Genomic DNA, 19,982 nt, shown 5'->3' with positions numbered 1-19,982 from the left:
TCTTCCAGAGTTTGCTCAAATTCACGTCCATTGAGTCAGTTATGCTATCTAGCCACGTCTTTCTCCTGTTGCCTTTGATCTTTCCTAGCATCAGGGTCTTTTCCAGTGAGTTGGCTCTTCCCATCAGGTGGCCAAAGTATTGGAGCTTCAGCTTCAGCATCAGTCCTTTCAATGAATGTTCAGGGTTGATTTTCTTTAGGATTCATTGGTTTGAGCTCCTTTCAGTCCAAGGGACTCTCATGAGTCTTCTCCAGCACCGCAATTCCAAAGCATCAGTTCTTTGGTGCTCACCCTTATGATTCAACTCTCACATCTGTACATGACAGTGGAAAAACCATCGCTTTGACTAGATAGACCTTTCTTAGCAAAGTGATGTCTCTGCTTTTTAACATGTTGCCTAGGTTTGTCGTCGCTTTCCTTCCGAGGAACAACTGTCTTTTAATTACATGGCTACAGTCACTGTCTGCAGTGAATTTTGAGTTCAAGAAAGTAAAATCTGTCACTGCTTCTAGTTTTCCCCTTTTTATTTGCCATGAAGTGATAGGACTGGATGCCATGATCTTAGTTTTTAAAAATGTTTTTTATGACTGAATAAAAAAAAAACACTGTATATGAACCTCTGGGAAAATAGAAATCATGTATTTTAATAGGCTCAAGGAAATAATAATAAACAGGCATTATGATTTGATAGGAAATAGGAAAATTTCCTATCAAATAGGAAAAGGAGTACATCAAGGCTGTATATTGTCACCCTGTTTATTTAACTTATATGCAGAGTACATCATGAGAAACGCTGGACTAGAAGAAACACAAGTTGGAATCAAGATTGCCGGGAGAAATATCAATAACCTCAGATATGCAGATGACACCACCCTTATGGCAGAAAGTGAAGAGGAACTAAAAAGCCTCTTGATGAAGGTGAAAGTGGAGAGTGAAAAAGTTGGCTTAAAGCTCAACATTCAGAAAACGAAGATCTTGGCATCCGGTCCCATCACTTCATGGGAAATAGATGGGGAAACAGTGGAAACAGTGTCAGATTTTATTTTTCGGGGCTCCAAAATCACTACAGATGGTGACTGCAGCCATGAAATTAAAAGACTCTTATTCTTTGGAAGGGAAGTTATGACCAACCAAGATAGCATATTCAAAAGCAGAGACATTACTTTGCCAACAAAGGTCCGTCTAGTCAAGGCTATGGTTTTTCCTGTGGTCATGTATGGATGTGAGAGTTGGACTGTGAAGAAAGCTGAGTGCCGAAGAATTGATGCTTTTGAACTGTGGTGTTGGAGAAGACTCTTGAGAGTCCCTTGGACTGCAAGGAGATCCAACCAGTCCATTCTGAAGGAGATCAGCCCTGGGATTTCTTTGGAAGGAATGATGCTAAAGCTGAAACTCCAGTACTTTGGCCACTTCATGCAAAGAGTTGACTCATTGGAAAAGACTCTGATGCTGGGAGGGATTGGGAGCAGGAGGAGAAGGGGACGACAGAGGATGAGATGGCTGGATGGCATCACTGACTCGATGGACGTGAGTCTGAGTGAACTCTGGGAGTTGGTGATGGACAGGGAGGCCTGGCGTGCTGTGATTCATGGGGTCACAAAGAGTCGGACACAACTGAGCAACTGATCTGATCTGATGATTTGATATGAAAATGGATATGCACATAAATATAGTTCATAGAAAGTAAAATGTACAAAGAGTAGTGATATATTATTATTTTAGGCTGTATAGTTTCTTTGGAGACATTATCATAAGCACCAAAACCTTGGAAGTGTGGGATGGACATGTACACACTGCTATATTTAAAATGGATAACCAACAAGGACCTACTGTATAGCACAGGGAACTCTACTCAATATTTTGTAACAACCTGAATGGGAAAAGAATTTGAAAAAGAATATATATGTATGTATAAGTTAATCACCTTACTATATACTTGAAACTAACAAGACATTGTTGATCTACACCAATATTAAAAAAAAATAATAAAGTCATTGTAACAGTCACTTCCATAGCTTCAACTGACCAATGTTGATTTATGGTTCATTTAAATGCCCATTTCATTAAAAAAAAAAAAAAGAATACTACTTTTCAATATTTCTCTTGACCACCAAAAACATCATCCAACAGAAGAAAAATTGTGATCTCTCAGAAGAGACTTTATTGTACAAAATTATACTGAAATCATTTTTTCTTAAAATGGGAGCACATTGTTGCATGAACTTTTCTACATTGGTTTTAAAAACACACACACACACACATCATCGCCACCAGTAGCAACGAAAATTTTCCAAGCAATGATCTGTAGTCTGGACAATTCTTGGTTAACATCTTAAAGTTGTGTGCTAGAACGCCTGAACTGCTGGCGGGGAGAATGTTTGGTATTTAGCGTGAAAGTCTTGGCTGTTTCTTAGAGGAACGTGTGTTTGGTTTTGATTTCAGTTTAATTTGATTCAGTGGCTAGAAACACAACTGCTGAACCGACAGTCAACACGAACATGTCTTTCAGTTGAGAGAGGGTTGGGATTAGGCTCAGGTCTTGGGAAAAGGGTTAAGAGGTGGCTTTCCATGATCTGGGAAGTTCATTGGCAAGGGCTAAAATGCTGGCTGGCAAAGACGGGAATATGATCTTAAACAAACCTGTGGGGAAGAAAAGTATTTGAAAACATTCTTCTGGCCTTTGGTTTCTCCCATCCCCCTTTCTTCTAAGAAATCTAGATGAATGGATTTTAAATTGTATCTTTATTTTTAAATGTATCTTTATTTTTTAAATAAAAACTTATTTTTAAAATTAAAAAATAATTTTAATTTTTCTGTGCTTTTATTATCTTCATTCTTACACCCTGGATCTGAATAGGAGATTTTAAGTGAATAACATTATGAGCTGTTCTGTGTCATGGTTAAGAATGCAAGATTTGCCAAAGGCAGCATGGGTGTGAATCTTATTTTGCCACTTTATTCAATGAAGAGGCATTTTTCCAGGCAGTGGGAAAGTAGCAGCCAACAAAACAGGCAACAATCCCTGCCATCACAAACCGTGCCTAGTAGCTTTAGGACATTAACTAACTGTGACTCAGTGTCCTTCCCCAGGGATTACAAAGGCATCTTGCTTGCTTGCTAAATCGCTTCAGTCACGTCTGACTCTTTTGCGACTCCATGGACTGTAGCCTGCCAGGCTCCTCTGTCCGTGGGATTTTCCAGGCAAGAATACTGGAGTGGGTTGCCATGCCCTTCTCCAGGGGATGTTCCCGACCCAGGGATTGAACTTGGGTCTCCTGCATTGGAGGCAGATTCTTTACCGTCTAAGCCCCCAGGGAAGCCCATAAAGGCATCTACTTCTGGGCATGTCTGAGGTGTTAACTGAGTTGATTTGCATAAAATGCTTAGAACAGAGTTTAGTACATAGAAAGCATTGAATAAATGTTAGCTACTACATTTAAGACTTTTGTTTTTATTGGTGTTAACTTGTTTTATTGTGAAGCCTAACACACACGATGGATCCCTGGAAGCTCCTGTACCAAGCCTTTTTCTCAGGTTCTGCTTTCAGGGGAACCCAAACTTTGACACAGCTGTTCATTGATGATGTGTATTGCCCGTACCTTCTCCCACTCTGTGGCTTGCATTTTCATTATTTTTAGGAGATTTTGATGAAAAATTCTTAACTTTAATCTAGATCAATTTCTCAATCTTAAGGTGTTTTTTTGTTGTTGTTGTTCTGGTCATGAAATCCTTCACCACCCCAATATCATGAAAACATTTTTCTATATTTTCTTCCAAAAGTTTAATTTTTCAAACTCTCACATGTAGAGTTATGGCCTATCTGGAATTGATTTTGTATTTGATGAGTGATGAAGGAAGTTTTCTTATTTTTTACAAAGAGTATCTAGTTGACTGTGGTAGGCAGAATGAGGACCCCACAAAGATGTCCTGGTCCTGATCCCTGGAGCCTCATAATATGTTACCTTCTGCTGCAAAGAGAACCTTGCAGATGTGACTCTGGGATGACAGTTTATCCTGTATTATCTGACTGAGCCCAACCTAACCAAATTGAGCTCTAAAATAGAATCTTTCCAGGCTGCGGTCAAAGGGAAATTTAATTAGCGAAGAACAAGCCAGAGAGATGCAACACTGTTGATCTTGAAGATTGAGGAAAGGGGCCACAAGCCAATGTAGAATAGGGAATGTGGGTGGTTTTGCTGCTGCTGCTGCTAAGTCACTTCAGTCGCGTCGGACTCTTAGCGACCCCATGGACTGCAGCCTACCAGGCTCCCCCATCCCTGGGATTCTCCAGTGGTTTTAGAAATCTGGAAATGGCAAGGAAATTAATTCCCTCCTAGAGCCTCCAGAAAAGAACGTTTCTGCCAATCGTTTATTTTATCTTAGTGAGGTTTATGTTGGAATGCTGACTTAAATAATGGTAAGATAATAAATGTGTTGCTTTAAGCCATTAAGTTTGTGGTTATTTGTTATGGCAGCTACAGAAAATTTACACATCGATCCAGCACTATTTTCTGAAAAGACTGTCTTTTACCCACTTCCCTGTAGCTCCACTTTTGTCATAATTGTGTATCCATCTATTCACTGCCTGTTTCTACATGTTCTCTTCTGTTTTAGTGGTCTTTTGGTCCATTTTTTGTGCCAGTATTGCACAAAATTTGTATTCATTGGGACAGACCCTGATGCTAGGAAAGATTGAGGGTAGCAGGAGAAGTGGGCAACAGAGGACAAGATGGTTGAATAGCATCACTGACTCAATGGGCGTGAGTCTGAGCAAACTCCAGGAGATAGTGAAGGACAAGGGAGCCTGGCATGCTGTAGTCCATGGGGTTTCGACTAAGAGTCAGATACGACTTAGCAACTGAACAACAACAAATTGTACTCCTTTAACTTCTATAAGATTTTAATATTTTAAGTAGTTCTGTTAACTAATTCTCAGAGCAAAATTTCCCATGATTTAAAAAAAAAATAATTTATTTAGCTACACTGGGTCTCAGTTGTGGCACACGAGATCTTCTTTGTGGCAGGTTCTTTTTTTCAGCTGTGGCGTGTGAACTTAGTTGTAGATGTGGCATCTAGTTCGGGACAAAGGATCAAACTTGGGCTGCCTGCTTTGGAAGTGTGATGCCTTAGCCTCTGGATGACCAGGGAAGTCCTTCCCATGATGTTGTTTAACTTCAGTTTGTCTTTCCTTACCTCTCTGCTGCTGCTGCTAAGTCACTTCAGTCGTGTCTGACTCCGTGCGACCCCAGAGACGGAAGCCCACCAGGGTCCCCCGTCCTTGGGATTCTCCAGGCAAGAACACTGGAACCACTTGTCAATTTCAGAAAAGCCAATAACAGAAATTCATTGGGATTTTGATCAGTATTGCACCTGCTCCATAGATTAACTTAGGAACTTGACCACTTTATAATATGGGCATTTAAAAACATCTGTGGTATATGACAGAGGATGAGATGGTTGGATGGCATCAATGACTCGATGGACATGAGTTTGAGTAAACTCCTGGATATGGTGAAGGATAGGGAAGCCTGGCATGCTTCAGTCCATGGGATCACAAAGAGTTGGACATGACTGAACAACAATTTTTCCTAATAATCCTAATAGTTTTCTGTGTAGAGGCCTTGCATATCTTTTGGTAGATTTATTCATGTGTTTAATTTTATTTTAAATGCCATATTTTAAATATTTTGGGGTTCTTTTGGCTAATGTTACAATTGATTTTTGAATACTATAACACAGTCTTATACATTGACTTTTCCTGTAGCTTTGCTAATACATTCATTGATTCTGAAATTTAACTGTACTTCCTTTTGGAATTTTACATATGCAGCCATATGACCTGTGACTAATAGTAATTTTAGTTCTTTTCCTGCCCTTATAACTTACATTTAATTTTTTTTGCATTATTCTGTAGCTGCAACCTTTAATACAGTGCCGGGTAAAAATGGGGAAAAGCAGGCATTTATCTTGTTCTTAATATTCAAGTAAAGCTTTCAATATTTTCCCCAAAAGTATGTTTGTTACATGCTTTTTAGAACTACTGTTGATTAGATTTGGAAGTTCTCATCTATTACTAGATTTTTAGGAGAAGTTTTTTCAATTAAACTTTTCTTTTGAGGTAATTTGTAGATTAACACACAGTTGTAAGAAATAATACTGAGAAAGTCTGTACCATCTACTCAGTTTCTTCCCATGGTACCATCTTGCAGACATATAGTGTAATGTTACAATCAGGACCTTGACATTACAATCCCACAATCTTTTTCAGACTTCTCCCATTTTACTTATAGTGAAAGCGAAAGTGAAGTCGCTCAGCCGTGTCTGACTCTTTGCGACCCTGTGGACTATAGCCCACCAGGCTCCTCCATCCATGGGATTTTCCAGGCAAGAGCTCTGGAGTGGGTTGCCATTTCCTTCTCCATTTTACTTATACACTTATACACTCATGTGTATTTAGTTCTGTGTGATTTCATCACATGTAAGTTGACCATAGTCAAAATACAGAACATTTTCATCACCACAAAGATTGTTCATGTGTATGCACATCTCTTTCCCTAACTCCTATGAAGCACTAATCTGTTCTTAATTTCTAAAATTTCATCTTCAAACATTTTATACAAATCAAATAAATCATGTAGTACGCAATCTTCAGGAACTGTTTTTTTTTTTCACTCAATATAATTCCGTGGGGATTCATCCAAGTTGTTTCACAGATAAAGAGTTCATTCTTTTTTACTGCTTTCCTTAGTATGGATATATCACACTTTGTGCAAACATTCACCCATTGAAAGACATCTGGGTTGTTTCAGTTTGGGGCTATACAAATAAAGCTGCTCTGGAAATTTATGTATAGATTTTTGTGTGAATGTCAGTTTTCACTTCTCCAGGATAAATGTCCATGAGTGCAAATTGCTGTGTCGTATGGTGGTTTCATGTTCAGTTTTATAAGGAAGTGCTGAACTATTTCCCAGTGTGGCTGTACCACAGAGGTTTTTAAACCACGGATAAATGGTGAAGTTTATCAAATGCCTTTATCGTCGCCTGTTTAGTTCTATGGGTTTTTTTTCTTCTCTTTATTCTGTTACAATGGTGAGCTACATCGGTTAACCTTTGATTTAAAGGAAACATTCTCAACTGAGTTTGGTTTGTCCTCCTTTTTCTAGTCCCTTCAGGCGTATGTTTAGATTGCTTGAGATTTTTCTTATTTCCTTAGGGAAGGGTTGTATTGCTATCACCTTCCCTCCTGGCACTGCTTTGCTGCATCCCACAGATTTTTGGATCATTGTTTTCATTTTCATGTCTCCAGGTGTTTTTTTTTTTTTTTTAATTTCCTCTTTGATTTCTGCATTGATCCATTGGCTGGTTGTGTGTTCTCAGTCGTTCAGTAGCATCTGACTCTGTGATCCTGTGAATCAGTTTTCATGCCCACCAGTTTTCTCTGTCCATGGAATTTTTTTCAGGCAAAAATACTGGAGCAGCTTGCCATTGCCTTCTCCAGGGGATCTTTCTGATCCAGGGATTGAACCCGTGTCTCCTGAGTCTCCTGCATTGTCAGGCAGATTCTTTACCTCTACATCGTATGGGAAGCCCCACTGGTTGTTTAGTAGCATATTATTTGGCCTATGTGTGTTTGTGGTTTTCCACATTTTTTTTCCCTTGTAGTTGATTTCTAGTCCTATATTGTTGTTGGAAAAGATGCTTGATATAGTTTCAGTCTTCTTAAATTCACTGAGATGGGTTTTGTGGTCTAATATACCACATATATGTATATAAAACCCCACTGGCCTTCCAAGCCAACTGTTTAGGATTCTTTAGGCCTAGAGCTCTGTATTGGGCTCAGACTCCTAGCTCCTTGGGGAGAATGTCTGCAATTATCTGTTTGTGAGTCATCTACCTGGGAATGTGGGTCTCACGTATCTCACATCTCTGCCCCTCTTACCCGTCTTTATTGTAGTGTTCTTCTTCATATCTTCAGCTGTAGAAGATCTTCTCAGCTAGTCTTCATGTCCTTCTCATTAATAGTTGCTCTGTGAACAGTTGTGATTTTGATATGCCTGTGGGAGATGAGCTTAGGCTCTTCCTACTCCACAATCTCAGCCACCTAACTGTATATTTTTTTTAACTTTTTTTTTAACTGTATATTTTAAATGGTGAATTGCATAATATGTGAATTATAGCTCAATAAAGCTGCTATATATATATAAAAAATACAAGTCATAAAGTGTGTCATGGGCTTTCCTGGTGGCTCAGCGGTAAACAATCCACCTGTCAATGCAAGACATGTGGGTTCAGTCCCTGGGTCAGGAAGATCTTCTGGAGAAGGAAATGGCAACCCACTCCAGTATTCTTGCCTGGGAAATCCCAGGGACAGAGGAGCCTGGAGGGCTACAGTCTATGAGGTCTCAAAGAGCCAGACATGCCTGAGCTTGCATGCACACGTGGGATACACTCATTTCCTGGATTAATTTTTGAGTATTCTGATTTTCTCACAGTCTCAAACATTTGGTTATAGCTTTAGGGTTAAATTTTTCTCTTAGTAAGCTTTAGGGAGAATCAGTTAGTTCCAAAAAATTTCATATGGTTAATGGCAAATTCACTTCCTTTACCTTTTAAAATATGATGTGAAAATTAAGGGGCTGAATAAAAAATAATATCCATTGATAAATGCTCAAGTTGCATTTAATATATCTGTGCACCTACGTCATCATCCATCAAGAAAACATTATTTTTTTCACAAGTGTTTCTTAGCAAATGACTACTCTGGGGAGCCCTCATAAAACCAAATAACTATGAACTCTCTGGGACTCATTTTTGTCCTCTGTAAAATGGAAGAACTTGTTTCATCATGACTTTCAGACTTTGCTCCTTTAAGTCCTGGCTGTTCAAAGAATTAATTCACAAAATAGGGTGTTGGAGATGTGACAAAAATAGAGGCATTGCCCAGCCAGAAATGCCTTTCAATAAAAGCAGCTCTGCTTTCTGTTCACATATTATTTGAACTTCTTCACCGGATTTCATCTGAAGGGATCAGATACTAAAACGAACTTGAAAACCGTTGGATTAGATTCTTTCTAGCTCTAAGCAGTCTAAGATTGATTCTGCGTCTTAACAGAGGGAAGAGTTGTTTTATCTTTTTATATTTCGCGTGTTTTCAGAGACTCAGAAACAGATATGTTTCTAAGGAACTAAGTGACTAGGTACATGGGCGATACATGAGACTTGGCTGAGGGAGCAAGTAGGAATTGATCCTGTTAGATGGGGCCCCAGGGATAGATTCTTTTCTCATAAAATCATTCATAGCCACTCCTCAGCAACTAGAGAAAAGACTCATGTATTGTAGCTATTTCCCCAAGCACTGTTGCCTCCGCTAATTTGATGACAGCAGAGCAGTGTTGGTGAATTCAAGGCAAAGCCAATGAGGAGACTGTGACTTCAGTTTTCCCTTCCTCTTCCACCACTTTCTCCTGCCCCCCTCGCGGTGCCTCCCATTTTGGCTGGGGTGTGATAGAGCAGAACTGAAGTTTATTTTAATCTCTCTTAGGTCAGACACTTCAAAGCTGCCACAGTTCCTGGAAATCTACCCCAACCTCGACAGGCTCACCAGTTGAGACACAGAATGTGGTCCTTTCACAGCCTCTGATATGGTGGAAAGCGGTCCAGTTTTTCCTTGATGACTGCACAGCTAATGAGCTTTCATTGCAGGACTGGCTGCCTCAAAACTTAGGGAGGATGCCTGCCAGGTACTGTGTGCTCTATACTGTGTATAAAACATCAGGTAGGGTTGGCACAGAGTGCTTCATTACAAACTCCACTCTATTTTCATCTAAGAAGAAAAGATTTATAAGGTTCAAATTGTTAATACTAGAATCACTAATGTGGATAATTGCAATGCTTTCTGGAGACCGTTCTCTGGGCTGGAAAAGGAAAAGCGTTGCATCTACCCGAGCTCCCTCACCCATCTGCCTCCAGTGTAACCCATCACATTCCAACCCCCACTCTGCTTGCAGAGTAATCCATCTCAAATATAGACCTAATCATGCCATCTTCTGCCTCAATGCCTGAGATGACTTTCCATTGACTTCTGAATAAAGTAAAAACTGTTTGGCAGAACATACAAACACCAGCTTTATCTGGTACCTTTGGTTCTTCCCATTCTGTGGTCACTCTAGCTGGGGGTCAGAACCTGAAGTTTTAGCCCAGCTGGGTAGAATGTTGAGAATATCTTCTTTTTTTCTTTTAAAAATAGTCTTGTGTTGCTCAAGAGTAGTTCTCAAGTCTTCTTGCAACAATATCAATGTGCATCTTTATTGAAAAAAAAAAAAAACTTCTAAGCACCTAAACCTGAAAACTGCTGTTTCTTGTTTAGTCACTAAGTCGTGTCTGACTTTTTCACAGTCCCAGGGACTGTAGCCCACCAGACTCCTCTGTCCATGGGATTTCCCAGGCAAGGATACTAGACACGGGTTGCCATTTCCTTTTCCAGGGGATCTTCCTGACCCAGGGATCCAATTTGAGTCTCCTGCATTGGCAGGTGGATTCTTTATCACTGAGCCACCAAGGAAGCCTGCTGTTCATTATAGCTATAGTTTAAACAGAGGTGCTAGTACCAAGTGGATTTCATTGCCTTTGGGAGGCTCTGGCCTTGCCCCTCAAAATGAATTTGAAGGTTCTACAGCTCTGGTAGCCAGTGCCTGCTGCGGACAGATGCTGTGGCCATTGGATCCCTGAGTGCCTTCTTCCCCTACACGTGATGGGAAGTTTGGGGGAATGTACACATGTACCGTGCCCTCTCTCAATCCCTACAGACAGAGATGTGGGTGCCTGAGCACACTGATGGAGAAGGCAATGGCACCCCACTCCAGTACTCTTGCCTGAAAAATCCCATGGACGGAGGAGCCTGGTAGGCTGCAGACCATGGGGTCTCGAAGAGTCTGACACGACTGAGCAACTTCACTTTCCCTTTTCCCTTTCATGCATTGGAGAAGGAAATGGCAACCCACTCCAGTGTTCTTGCCTGGAGAATCCCAGGCACGGGGGAGCCTGGTGGGCCGCCGTCTATGGGGTCGCACAGAGTCAGACACGACTGAAGCGACTTAGCAGCAGCAGCAGCAGAGCACACTGAATACAGATCATGAAGGTGGAGGAGACCACAGTCAGTATAAGTGCCACTGACCAAGAGTCAAGCAGTTCCACTACTCCAAGATCAACTTCGCACTGCCCCATCAGGTCCTGTGTTGCTAGCACAAGCCACACTTCACCAACAAGAGGCCCAACACCTTATTTTATGTGCAGTCCCTCCCAGTCCCCAGAGCTGCCCAAATAAAACTCTTTGGGTAAACCAAAAACCAAAACAACAAAAAACAAACAAACAAAAAACTTTTAATAATAGAGTGAATATTTACTGCCAGGCATTATATTGTATGTTCTAGGTTAACTCTCTAATCTTTTCAACAACGTAAGACATAGGTGCTATTCCTGACTCCATCTGGCAGATAAGGAAACTTAGGTAAGATCAGATCATATCAGATCAGTCACTCAGTCGTGTCCGACTCTTTGTGACCCCATGAATAGCAGCACGCCAGGCCTCCCTGTCCATCACCAACTCCCGGAGTTCATTCAGACTCATGTCCATCGAGTTAGTGATGCCATCCAGCCATCTTATCCTCTGTCGACCCCTTCTCCTCTTGCCCCCAATCCCTCCCAGCATCAGAGTCTTTTCCAATGAGTCAACTCTTTGCATGAGGTGGCCAAAGAAGAGAGATTAAATAATTACCCAAGTTCACAAGTGTCAAAGCCAGGTTTCAAATCCTGGCAGTCAAGCTTCACAAGTCATCCTCTTAACCATGCTCCCTTATAATAAGCTCTTACTAAAAATGCAGATTCACAGGGTTCCTTTACAGTCTAAGAGTCTACGTTTTAAACAAGATTCGAAGGTAATTCTTCAATAGGCTTGTTTGAAACCATTTTGCTCAACTAGAAAACAGTAGGTGAGTGCCCTCTAGTGCATATACACAAATGTTACACATTGAATTGACTTGAAATTGCGACTCCATGGACTAACAAATACAGTCCATGGAACTCTCCAGGCCAGAATACTGGAGTGGGTAGTCTTCTCCTTCTCCAGGGGATTTTCGCAACCCAGGAATCGAACCCAGGTCTCCTGCATTGCAGGCGGATTCTTTACCAGCTGAGGCACAAGGGAAGTGTTACGCATTTGTTCGTGTTAAATCAGATCTTTCTAATCTGTTGCTTACTGAAGAGCCACATTTCCTGATGCACAAATTTTAAGAACTGCATTAGGATAAAGTATTTCCATGTCAATGACTTAACTGATTAACACTATATTAAATTTACTTTGCCACAAAAATTATGTAATTATTCCAGTAACTGTCTCTCATCACATTTTAGCAGCTCCTGGAAATTTAATTATTGGAAGCCTCCATCCCAGCATGTCTGGTGACTAGAAATAGAGGCTCATAGCCTTAGTGCACAGTAACTGCTAAATGTGAAACATCAAATGCACATTGCAGAGTAGCAGATCTTACTCATCCTGTCTGTGGTGGCTTCATGACGTCATTAATTGTCTTCAACAGGTTCTGCTCAATTTATTTTCTCAGAAGGGGATTATACTTAGAACCTTGTTTTTTTTTTATCCTCTTTAAGTTAGAGCTGGAAGGGAAGAGAATCAATTAACTCTTTAGTGTGATATAAATATATGTAAATCCCCTGTATTACTATGTTACACTATTGCGTATTCCCACACAGGAAACCATCCATTAGTTAGAATTATATGTCTATAACCAGATCCCAAAATGTAGTGGCTAAAGCAAGATTGACGTTTATTCCCTCTAATATAACTATTTAGAGATAGTAGCTCTGATATCTACACTCAACATACAGATTCCATTTGGGGTTCAGAATAGCTGATCCATTTCCATCTGTATCCTAACCAATGGAAAAATGGCCAGGGAAGAACACATCCTTTCCATTTAATGACAAACCCAGAAGTGGCATGCAACAATTTTGCTCACATCCCATAGGCCAGAATTTGGCCATAATCTTCAAGGGAGGGTGGGAATGTAGTCTTTAGTGAGAAAGCTATATGGCCCAATAAAACTTTGACTTTCACAATTCAAGGAAGAATTGGAGAATGGATTTTCAGTGGACAAATAGTTGTCTGTGCCACAAACCACCTTCTATATTTGAACATTTTTATGTGATTTTCTAAGCAGCCAGCTATTCACAGATAATAGGCAAGAAAGCAAGTATCTGGTATTTCAAGGATAACAGTTAATAAAATGATACAACTTTTACATAGGGGTGCTGCTGATTCAGTTGAGAACCGGTTTTCTTATCCATCACAGTTGTTCTTCAGTTGCTAAGTTGTATATGACTCTTTGAGACCCCATGGACTGAAGCATGCCAGGCTTCCCTGTCTTTTACTATCTCCTAGAGTTTGCTCAAACTCATGTCCATTGAGTTGGTGATGCCGTCCAACCAGTTAATCCTCTGTTTCCCCCTTCTCCTGCCTGCAAGCTTTATCAGGGTCTTTTCCAATGGGTCAGCTTTTTGAATCAGGTGGCCACAATATTGGAGCTTCAGCTTCAGCATCAGTCCTTCCAATGAATATTCAGGGTTGACTTTCTTTAGGATTGACTGGTTTGATCTTTTTGCTGTTCAAGGGACTGTCCTTCATAGTAGAGATTTATGGACCTAGACAATTAGTTCAAAAGTAAATAGAAGCAGTCCTTGCATTGCATGGCTTCAATATGCATACATTTAATTAGTTACTGTGGTTTAGTTAAGTACCACTGGTTGACCAGCCACACAGTTCAAATTTCAGTTACTACACACACACACACACACACACACATGTGGTACACAGAGATAGAGATGGATATATAAAGTACAAACTTGGTGCTAGCTCTTCAGTCCACAGATCACTACATAGATAAGAGATGCGCAGGCTATTCACTGACCAATCACATTATGTTTTTTGAAAGTCTATTGGTGGCAACCTAAATGTCCATTGACAGAAGAATGGATAAAAAAGATGTAGTACATATATACAGTGGAATATTACTCAGCCATAAAACACGAAATAATGCCATTTGCAGTGACATGCGTGGACCTGGAGATTATCATACTAAGTGAAATACGTCAGACAAAGAAAAATGCCATATGATATCACTTATATGTGGAATTTATAAAATGATACAAATGAACTTATTTTCAAAATAGAAACAGACTCACAGATTTCAAAAACAAACTTATGGTTACCAAAGAGGAAATGGGGCTGGGGTGGGGGATAAATTAGGAGGTTGGGATTAACATATATACACTACTATATACAAAATAAATAATTAGGACTTTCCTGGTGGCACAATGGATGGAGATCTGCCTGCCAATGCAGGAGACACAGGTTTGATCCCTGGTCCAGGAAGATCCCACGTGTCACAGAGCAACTGAGCGCATGCACCAGAACTACTGAGCCCGAGTGTTGCAACTACTGAAGTCTGTGTGCCTAGAGCTTGTGCTCTGCAACGAGAGAAGCCACCACAATAAGAAGCCCATGTGTTGCAATGAAGAGTAGCCCCTGCTCACTGCAACTAGAGAAAGCCTGCATGCGGCAATGAAGATCCAGTGCAGCCAAAAGTAAATAAGATGGATTATTTTTAAAAACAGGTAAACAATGAGGACCTAATGTGCAGCTCTGGGAATTCTACTCAATATTCTTTAATAACCTATATGGGAAGAGAACTTGAAAATTAAGGGGATAATAGATGTATACATATCAATGTAACTGAATCACTTTGCTGTCCACCTGAAACTAACACAACATTGTCAATCAATTGTACTTCAATATAAAATAAAAATTAAAAAAAGAACGGTTTGTGGTGACTGGCCACTGCACATCTGCTGCCAGTTTACATACAGAGAGCAAAGTGTGTAGCTATGTTGCTTCTTTGTCTACCAGTGATAAACCCATGTGACATTTTACAAAAATGATAACTGGACAGTAGAGATGAAAGTGGAGTAAAGAAACAAAAAGTGAAATTCTAATCGAATATAAATGGAATTAGAAAAAGCTGATCAAGGAAATGTCATCACTGCCACTGTTCGAGACACAGATGCTTAGCTAGAGGACCTGTTAGTCCGTGTTCTCCAGAGAAACAGAGTCAATAGAACATATATTACATATATATATACACATACACATAGCGAGAGACGTATTTTAAAGAGTTGGCTCACATGACTTTGGAGGCCGACAAGTGAAAATGTGCAGAGTGAACCAGTGTACTGGAGACCGAAGTGAAAGCTGATGGTGCAATTCAAGATGTGACTAAATATCTTGACACAATGGCCCAACCAAGTTGACACATAACATTAAGCATGACAGGAACTTTGTGAAGGTTAACTAATTGACATAGATGAAAAAAGTGGTTATGACAAGCCAGATAAAGATGTCCCAGAGGAAGTGTTGGTGGTAAACAAAGAAACAAACAGGAAATCTTCAGATTACAGAACTCTTGGAATATTTGACACCACCAAAAGTGCAAGGATAAAATATTAGAAGCTAATACAAACTTAGAAAGAAGACTGACAATTCACCAAGGAATAGAAAAGATGCTTGTTTCATATTGCAAGATATACAACAGAAAAGGCAGTATTTTTGCCATACCTCGCTGCTTCCAATATCTTAGTTTCCCGACCAGGGACTAAACCCGTGTGCTTGCAGTGAAAGCACAGAGTCCTAACCACTGGATAGCCAGGCAATTCCCAAAAATTTCTTGATAAGTACAAAGAAATAAAACACTTTACTTCTGAATGTTTCTAATGTTTTAAATTGAAGGGAACTAAGTAAATATCAGTTTTGATATTTTTTAATTTATAACTTACAGTAACCAAATCTTTAGTGTTTTGACAAAATATTTTAAAGATTACAGAACAGTCAGTTCTTTTTTTTTAACATTATTAAGATTGATTTGTTTGGCTTCTGTTTGCACGATCATTTTTATGATCCCAAAGTACCATGCAAAATGGGTACTGACTGTGTGATATTTCATTTAAGGAGATTGTCTGGTGGCTCAAATGGAATTTCTTTCTAGGAGAGTGGAAGAGGGTATTAGCTCCTTTGTGTACTCTTAAGTTTCTAGCAAGATGTAGGGATTTAGAAAACACTGGTCTCATTGTTTTAGTAGAATGGCTCTGAATCAGATAGTAAAGTAATGTTAAAACAACATTAGAAACAAACTCCACGCTTGCTCTATGTCTAAACCTAAGCTTCAGTTTCTTGATCCATCATGTGAGGGTAGTAACAGTGGTTCTTTCTTTTATGGGGTTGTTTTCAATGTAGCACATAAAATGTGCTAAATAAATGTCTGTAGGAAGAATGAATGACCAGGACTCAGTATGACTGAGAATAATTATCCCACAAAGTTCTCATAACCTCTTGATTAAAGTGGAGACTAGGACAGGCTGCCTCAGAACTAGTTAGAATGAGGGTGAGAGGGGGGTCAAATACTTAGAGCAAGAAAGCCTGATCCCTTGAAGCTACATATATTAAGACCAAAAGTATTTAATCTTTTCCCTCAGTCCTCATTCCTATTCCCCTTGACCTTTGTGCTCTCTTACTGGAGGTTGAATGGTTCAGTTTGGGAAAAGGATCAAAGGAATTAAACCTTGGGTCTGGCCTTGGGGTCTCCTAATGGTGCCTGTTCTTGCATTTTTAGTTCTCTCTGTTGCCTCACTCTTCTCAGCAAAAAACAAAAGCATGCTCAAGTCTTCCAACTTAGACAAAAGATCAGTCTTATAAGTGCCTACCCAAGCTACTATTGTTCTATGCATTCTTTTAAATTACCTGCCCTCTCCTCTGGTTTTCTGAAGCTCTTGTCACAAAGGCATCCAGTGATTTCATAATTTCTAGTATCCAGTACTCAGCACTAAGCTCTCCAATCAGAAAGTTCAACTTTCTATCCACTGGCCACACTTTCCTCCTTGGCTCCCCATTGCATGCTTCTGGGACATAGGACTTCCAGTTTCTTTTGTCCCTAAATGTGTCTGGTGCCCTGTCTTCTAACTTTGAGCCCTTCATCCCTTTGTTTCAAAGTTATTCTGTGAACTTTTAATCATTTCAGCTATGGGTATCTCATAAATCTACCCTTTCAGTCCTTATGCCTCTCTAGACCCACATTTCAGTTTACACAGACCACCAGGATATTAAGTTCAATGTGTCTGTAATGAGGGAATTGTTTCAAATGTGCTTCTCTCTCCCTCTACATTCATTCAACCCCATCACTTCTAGAAGCAACTCCTGGCCCTAGCTAAACAGATAGGGGAGAAAAGGTCACTCTAGATAGATGCAGAGAACAAAGGAAACTAATTCTTGACTCCTAAACTTACTAAAATGTTTGGGTTTATGGGTTTACGTTAAAAGGCTTTAGATGTATATTTTTTTGAAAGATTGCTGCTGAGCCAAGAAAGATGCCTGGATTCTTGGCCTCCAGAGGACAGGAATTCGATCCAGGGCCAGTGACAAGGCTTGATCACTCAGAGTTTTTGTGTAATAAAGTTTTATTAAAGTGTAAAAGAGAGAAAGCTTGTGACACAGACATCAGACAGGGCAGAAAGAGTGCCCCATTGCTAGTTTTTAGCAAGAAGTTATATACCTATCAGCAGGCTGCTAATTAGAGAAAGGAAATGTCTCAAAACTCAGAGAGTGGCACCAGGCCCCTCACCCACAACATTCATACTGAGATAACACTGGCACAAGGGGAGTCATCCTGGGCCATAAAACGATTGACATGAACCTTGAAGAAAGGCAGGTTTCCAAGCAAATACATAGGCTCATTAACATAGCTTAGGGGAACATTTCCATGGGTAAAACACACTGGGTTGTTGAGCCACTATAGGTTCTGAGTCTTAGGCAATAAGACTTAAGGTAAATACATAATTCATTAACATAGCTTAAGAAGAATATTTCCATAAGAAAAACACATTGGTTAGCTCAAGGTTTGAGAAAAGTTAAGTTCAGGTGGAACTAGGTACCGTCATGGCAACACAGAATTCTAAAAGAAACCTCCTTTTAAATTTGTACAGAGAAGGGGAAAAAATCTGACACTTGTAGCTTTTTCCCTCCTGACACTTAAGAGAGAGACAAAAATCATCTGACACTTGCAGCCTAGTTCCTCTGGAGGCCCCTAGCCTTCCTTCCTGTTACCCTCTCCTTTTCCAAGACAGTATTCTAGTCCATCCACCACCTGAGATGAATTCTCCATGACATGAATGGAAGAAGCAGCTTTCATTTCTTATGCAAAAACCACCAGTTGCAAGTGTCATGAAGTCATCACGGGGGCAGGTACCCAGGAGCAATGTTATTGTTATTCTTATTTCTGTCTGCTTATTAAGATTACTCAATAGCAATCTAGTGCCCATTGTTCCTTGATTGCCTAACAGAAAGGACACTTGCATATATCACGCTTTTTCCCTAACGTTTTCCAAAATGACTCCCCTGCCCCCTCTTTTCAGTTGACCCATGATATTCTTAAGCCTCCTAGAATGGATGTTGAGAACATAGGATAGTGAAGGGGTGGGTAGAAAGAAATGGAACTCCTGCATCCACACAAATGAACATCTGGAGAGCTTCAGTCAAGCTGGTGGAAACAACTCTTTCAATAACTGTCTGGATCAAAGTGATTCCCTCCTATCTCTTCTCTTTCTGAATTTCATATTTTTGTTAATTTTAGATCCACATTGGCTCAATAGCTGGAATCATCTTCAAAAACTTCTCTCTAAAGTAGGCATTTACAATATCATTTGCTTATCATATTTCCCCTTTTCTAGAAATGACATCCCACACTCACCACTCATTCTCTCCAACACTAATTATAGAGGGAGGTCCCCTGTGTCTTAACATGATCCTATCTCCTACCCTTAGCTATTGTTGATTGCTTGCAGGGTGAGCAGGAATAATTAAAGTATTAGAAAGACTTAAGCTGCAAGTAAAACAAAGTCTGACAACTAGTACCTTATTTATTTTTTCCTGTATAACAACAACTACAAAGGTAGACAGCCCAGGGCTGGTGCATTTGCTTGAGAATGTCATCAGGAGCCATTACTACTCTGTAATATTGAAGAAGAAATATATTTCTCGTGGGACTTCCTTAATCTTGGTCACAAAATGGTTGCTGCAACTCCACGTATCACATACATATTACTATAGGGAAGAATTACAGAGGAGCTAAAGATGGAACTTGAAAGACTTAAGGGGCTGGCACCATGGTTTTCTATATTTTATAAAAATTTTCTGGAATACTTGGTAGTATCTATACCTCTATGAAAAACTAATTTTGAAATTATTTCAGTAAAGAAAAAGAACAAGTCATCAACACTGAATTGGATATTTAGCTTATATTTAGCTTTAAAAATCATTTTAATGATTCATGTAAATATTTGCCTCTAAAGACCTAAAAGTTTAGAATGCAAATTCTCAGTCAAAAATAGAATAACAATCTCAAAAATTCCAGTTCTTTGATAATCTCACTGCTATCAATCCATGTTTGTGTGTACTAACCTGCTTTAGTCATGTCTGATTCTGTGCAACCACATGGATTGTAGCCCTCCAGGTTCCTCTGTCCATGGGATTCTCCAGGCAAGAATACTGGAGTGGGTTGCCATGCCCTCTTCCGGGGGATCTTCCTGACCCAGGGATAGAACCCGAGTCTCTTATGTCTCCTGCACTGGCAGGTGGGGTCTTTACCACTAGCAATATCTGAGAAGCCCTATAAACCAACAACCACTCCCACTAGAATTTCTGATAAATTGGCCTAAGTAAGCCAAGGCAAACATATCTGTTTTGCAATATAGTACTTTGCTAACAATTAGCCTGACTTTCTGTAGCTAGCTGAAAGTAACCAAACTGAGTCACTTGAATAATAAATTTCTTAAGTTTGGCTCTCCAAACTTGGGAATGGGTAAAAATA

The 19,982-nt window shown here is 39.9% G+C and overlaps 1 long non-coding RNA gene and 1 other non-coding gene across 6 annotated transcripts in view; one reads left to right on the top strand and one right to left on the bottom strand.

Annotated features, from left to right (window-relative positions):
- The window catches only part of LOC109564677 (uncharacterized), a 33,666-nt gene extending 13,889 nt beyond the window's left edge, over nucleotides 1-19,777 (bottom strand). For all 5 annotated transcript variants that reach the window (XR_011565951.1, XR_011565959.1, XR_011565961.1 and 2 more), the window contains exon 1: nucleotides 19,574-19,777. This is a non-coding gene — a long non-coding RNA (uncharacterized lncRNA). The remainder of the gene's footprint in view (nucleotides 1-19,573) is intronic.
- Nucleotides 10,541-10,677, top strand: LOC139185328 (small nucleolar RNA SNORA68). Its single transcript, XR_011568952.1, has one exon. It is a non-coding gene; the product is annotated as a small nucleolar RNA SNORA68 (small nucleolar RNA).
- Nucleotides 19,778-19,982: the final 205 nt, after the last annotated feature.

The sequence above is a fragment of the Bos indicus genome, chromosome 1 (assembly GCF_029378745.1).
Source record: "Bos indicus isolate NIAB-ARS_2022 breed Sahiwal x Tharparkar chromosome 1, NIAB-ARS_B.indTharparkar_mat_pri_1.0, whole genome shotgun sequence".
Lineage (NCBI taxonomy): Eukaryota > Metazoa > Chordata > Mammalia > Artiodactyla > Bovidae > Bos > Bos indicus.
Note: the sequence above shows the minus strand (reverse complement) of the source record. Positions and strands in the feature narration are given on the sequence as shown.